This window comes from Ovis canadensis, chromosome 22, assembly GCF_042477335.2.
Source record: "Ovis canadensis isolate MfBH-ARS-UI-01 breed Bighorn chromosome 22, ARS-UI_OviCan_v2, whole genome shotgun sequence".
Taxonomy (NCBI): Eukaryota; Metazoa; Chordata; class Mammalia; order Artiodactyla; family Bovidae; genus Ovis; species Ovis canadensis.
In genome coordinates, this window is record NC_091266.1 from 44,455,728 (window position 1) to 44,461,727 (window position 6,000).

Below are 6,000 nucleotides of genomic sequence, written 5' to 3' on the forward strand. Positions count from 1 at the left end.
TGTTTATATTCATATAATGTATCGTCTATTATAATGAATTTTAAAAATATTTATTAAGAACTTACTGAATGTCACCAGGAAATGACCAAATAGAGTAAGAATAGCATGATCTCTACTCTTGTAGAGCTAGTGTGAGGCTGGTATTGAATTAAAAAGAATAAAAAAACTACAAAAGATCTTTAAAAATAGAAATGTAGTAGACTTCTTGGCCTACCTGAAGTATTAATATCCCAATTTTAATATATGTAGACATTGAAACCCTTCAATGAATTGTTATGGACAAGAACCTGAGAAATTTTATTTCAACTCCAGTGTTCCTGTTATTCCATCTATCTTAAGAGTTTTTACTGGACCACTGGCTTATATAGGTTCTTACCCATTTTAAAGAAAATTAGATTATAATAAAAATCTGATGAAAGCTATAGCCATAGACTTGCTTCCCAGAAAAATACATTTATGAATTGTAGTGATTTCTGGTCTTAGACTGTGCGATATCCCTCTCCACTTCTGGTAAAATTAGCTTGATTTTCTTTTCGAGAAATTCTCTCTACTTATGTGTCACTATGACTTGGTTCAGGAATATTCTCAGCTTTCTGGCCATAGTGATTGTTTGAAAATGATTTTTCATCCAAGTTGGCAAATTCTGGAGATACTGTGAAAGAGAAGCCTGCTTTTTCTGCTGAATTCACAAAGAAGATACTATAAGGTTACAAGAAGGAAAGAAGCCAGAGAAACACTGAATCAAGAATTTTATAATATTCTTTGAGTCTATGGATCATGCCTAAAGCTATTACAGAATTTTACTTCTGAAAGTACTTTTTGTAGAAGTAGCTGCATTCCCATTTTGCTAAAGTTAATGTGACTTCAGTTTTCCAACACTTGTGACACAAAGTGTTCTCTTATCTGTTATCTAAACTTTACTGCAGAATACCCACTAAAAGAATCTCACTAGGCTCTCCTGTGAGATGCTTTCTAGAAGGATAAATTATCACAGAACTGTCTTGCTTTGGGGGAGACTGAATTTTTTGGAAGGCTATAGAAAGCATGAACAAGTTAGCACCAACAGACACAGTCACAGAAAATTGCTGTGAAAAGAGCTACTATCACAGTTTCTTGGAGCAAAGAGCAGGGGAATCACAGTTTTATGAACCTAACAAGAGTCACCAAAAACATTTATTAGCACTAATTACATGAAATCTAGTTTTTACTAGTTTGATGGAAAGAGTCAAAATAATAAGACATGGCTTCTATTCCAACAAACCTTGTGGTCTGAAGGGAAAGATAACATATAGATGTAAAAGCATGCAAAACAGAAGTAAGGACCACATGAGTGGAACTGATAAATTTCTATGTAGGTAATGAGAGTAAAGAGTAAAGCAAGTTCAATGACACTTCATAGAGGGCGTGAGATTTGAGTAGGACCTTAAAGGAAAAGCAGTTTTCCAAATTTTGAAATTTTTGAAATAGAGGTAAATATGAGAAGATGACCAGAGACAGATGATCACAATCCTAAGTGTAGAGGAGCCCAAAGTATGAAGTTGTACAGAGAAGCCATGGAAATAGCCATTATAGTTGTTAGTAAATGACTTGAATTTCAAACAGTGACTGGTAGAGATGGTTCAGAGATATGTAAACAGGTATTATCAAACCAAACTCAGCTCTGTTCACCTGACTTGCAGCCAAGTCAATCTACTGACCTGACAACAAGTTGTGATGAAGAAGAATATAGTATTTATTTGGAGAGAGCCAAGAAAGGAGAAAGTGTTAGTCACTCAGTCATGTCCAACTCTTTGCAACTCCATGGACTATAGCCTGCCAGTCTCCTCTGTCCATGGAATTCTCCAGGCAAGAATACTGAAGTGGGTAGCCATTCCCTTCTCCAGGGGGTCTTCCTGATCCAGGGATCGAACCTAGGTCTCCCACAGTGCAGGCAGATTCTTCACCATCTGAGCCTCCAGGGAAGCCCAAGCAAAGAGAATCATCAACTAGTGCTCAGAAGACCCAAACTTCCCGCTTGTTACCCTGCTAATAAACACTCTACTGTCCCTCATCACAAAACCCTGTCAGTTGACTGGCTTTGCTATGAGTCCAGCAAGTGGACTCGAGTTTAGTTCAGTGACACATGGAAGTGTGATGTTCTGCGTAGTTTAACTGGTAACAGGAGACCCTAACTGGCAAGAAAAATAATATATATATAGCTCCATACCTAGGTTTGGGGAAAGATATTAGAAAGACAAAGTTATTTTATTTCCCTTGAAATTGAGTTAGCACATGTTACCTAGTGGACTCAGCCCAGATCAACCTCTGATATATACTTCTAAAAAGTACTTTATTTCAGATTTTCATTACTGTTTTTTTTTTTTTCAAAATTAGGCATGCATCTGACTATGTATTAACAATCCCATTCTTGGGAATTCATCTTCTAGATTATATGCACTGTGTGAAATGATATGCATACAGAGAATTTCATGGCAGCATTATGCATAATGGCTATAAAGTTAAAATAAACCTAGTGTTCATTAATAGAGGACTAGTTATATAGAAAATAAATAATAAAATAAATGAAAGTTTCCATGAACATAATATAAAGTTCTGTAAAAATTTGTATCTAAAAATATATGCAGAATAATGTGCATCATCAGTTCAGTTCAGTTCAGTCACTCAGTTGTGTCCGACTCTGCAACCCCATGGACTGCAGCATGCCAGGCCTCCCTTTCCTTCACCAATTCCTGGAGTTTGCTCAAACTCATGTCCATTGAGTCTGTGATGCCATCCAACAGTCTCATCCTCTGTCATCCCCTTCTCCTTCCACTGTCAATCTTTCCCAGCATCAGGGTCTTTTTAAATGAGTCAGCTCTTCACATCAGGTGGCCAAATATTAGAGTTTCAGCTTCAGTATCAGTCCTTCCAATGAATATTCAGGACTGATTTCCTTTAGGATTGACTGGTTGAATCTTCTTGCAGTCCAAGGGACTCTCAAGAGTCTTCTCCAACACCATAGTTCAAAGGCCTCAATTCTTCTGTGCTCAGCTTTCTTTATAGTCCAACTTTCATATCCATACATGACTACTGGAAAAACCAAAGCTTTGACTAGATGGACCTTTGTTGGCAAAGTGATGTCTCTGCTTTTTAACATGCTGTCTAGGTTGGTCATAACTTTTCTTCAAATATGTAATCTTTATTTAAAAGATGTAGTAATCATTTATATTTACTTCCATTTGATAAAACTAGAATGAAACATCTAAGGAACTAACAAAAGTAGGCATCCATAAAGAGGAAGTTAGAAAGTTAGTGAGAAAAGAAGGGAGATAATGAATCATTTCTTTGTATAGTTTCAAAGATTTTTGTACATATTTGTCTAATTTTTAAACTATGTATGTATATTATATGGTCAAACATAAACTATAGGAAATGCTAGCAAGAAAACTGTATTAAGCTGAACTTGAATTGTATGTGTGGTTGGACTCTGATTCACAGTTCTTGTAAAAGCTCTGAAGAAAAACTGAGGAGCATCTACATCTATGCATACCTAGAGTCATTAACATCAGTAATCCTTTTAATTTTCTTTTGGACAATTTGTCTAATTCTTTCCCTTTATTATCAAACAAAGCTCAGTGCTCTCCTGAAGTTTAACGTGTGCCCCAAGGAGGCTTTGACCATAAAGCGCTGGGTCAAGTTTAGTGGCGATCATCAGGAACCACTTCTGAGCCCAGTGTATCCTTGCCTGCAGTGTCAGAGGTTTTCCCTCCATTGTGCTTTCACAAGGGTACCACGTTAGGAGAGGAAAACATAGTAAGCATCATCAGCAAAGATTATGAAGTTGCCTCATGTATGTGTGTTGGTATGAAAAATCACAAGGTTTCAGCCATGATAAGGATTGTCAAGTCATAGGCACCACTTGAATGTAAGACAGACAGGGTAGATAATTTATCACACCATTCCCGGCTTCCAGCACACTGCTGCTGCTGCTGCTAAGTCGCTTCAGGACCCCATAGACAGTAGCCCACCAGGCTCCCCCACCCTGGGATTCTCAAGGCAATAACACTGGAATGGGTTGCCATTTCCTTCTCCAACGCATGCAAGTGAAAAGTGAAAGTGAAGTCACTCAGTTGTGTCTGACTCTTAGCGACCGCATGGACTGCAGCCTACCAGGCTCCTCCATCCATGGGATTTTCCAGGCAAGAGTAATGGAATGGGTTGCCATTGCCTTCTCCATCTAGCACACTACCTAATATAAAATACATGTTTGGTAAATGCTGATTGAAGGAATAAGAAACTGATTTTGGAATTTAATTATTTCCTATCTTCTAGGCCCATGTATATTAGCATTCCTCCTCATCTGTCCATTCATCTGTAATAAGAATTCCATGAGGGCAGGAAATTATTAATAGATGTAGTGATAAGAACAGTTAGCATTAATAAGTTCTTATACCTGGTAACAGTCATTGTGGGAAACATTATAAACACTGTCTTTCTCTCCTACTGACAAAAGAAACAGGTTCAGAAGGTTAAGGTTAAGTGACTTTCTGTGGTCACAGAATGTTCATGGCAGATCATCCAACATCCATATTATCAATCACGTGCTACTCTGATATTTCTTGTAAATCTCACACAATGCTTAGCGGGACATTAAACTCTTGTGTAATTTAAAAAAAGTCTGACATTAGGGCAACTCCCCTTTACCAAAGTCCCTTTAGGTCTGCCATGTTCAGGAAATAACCCAACCCTGCACTACCTCAGACCTCTTCTCCTCTTGAAAACTTGTTGTCTTTAATTTTCCTGATCTTTATTGACTGATTTTGGTAAGCTGAAAGGGATCGTCAATTCTATAGGTTGTCTCATATTTCTAACAGTAATACTAAAGGTAAGTTCTATTATTGTCTCTACTTTAAAGATACAGAAATTAAGTCTCAGGGAGATTAAGTAACTTGGCCAATGTCAAAGAAATATGACCAATTTACTTCTGTGTGTTAATGCTTATTTGGGCCAAGGTCCAAAATATACTGTTACAACTTTGGGCACTCTTCTAACCATGTCTTGTATTTACTGATCCAAGTGTTTTTGTTTGTTTGTTTTCCCCATGCATTACTTCTCGTTTATCTTATACCAGATTTCTAAGGAGAGCAAAGCATGAAGTCTCAAAAAGCTTATGATATATTGTAATGTCATTGCAGATCTTGGGTTGGTGCCTAGGTCTTCTGACTCCTTGCCAAGTTCTCTTTCACTGCAGGAAACCAGTCTTTACAAGGAACACTTGTGAATTTTGGCACTGACCATTCTGCAAATCAGCAGCTGAAATTAGAAATTGCAGACCCCATAGTAGCATCATAAGGGTAATATTTGGGGGCATAGGAACTACGTTTGTCGATTCTTTAGTCTAACCACCTTACTATCTACCTCGTTACCATTAAAGACCTACAGTCTCTTTTATCTAAGTTATCTTGATGTAAGACTGGTGTCATATTGTAGAGAATTGGTGATTTTGGAAATTGGAGTTCATCACTCTTGGGATGAAAGAACATTTTGCTTTACTTTAATTTCCTTTCTCTATCATGTGAATTTAATACTTTTATGCATTGAGATTGCAGGAAAGACTTTTGTCAGATACCCCTGGCTTTGGTGGTAATATATTGAGAAATGCACTTTCATTCTCTCTTTAAGTATTTTATTTGTTAATTTTGGCTGCACTGCGTCTTCATTGCTATGTGCGTGCAGACTTTCTCTAGTTGTGGTGAGCAAGGAAGGGCTACCCTTTGTTGTGGTACATGGACTTCTCAGTGTGGTGCATTCTCTTGTTGTGGAACATGGCTCTAGGCACACAAACTCAGTAACTGTCATGTGTGGGCTTAGTTGCTGCTAAGCATGTGGGACCTTAGTTCCCCAGCCAGGGACTGAACCCTCATCCCCTGCATTGGAAGGCAGATTCCTAATCTCTGGACCAGCAGGGAAGTCCCTATATTCTCTTTTTTAGATGGCACAACATGTTCAACCAATGGAAAA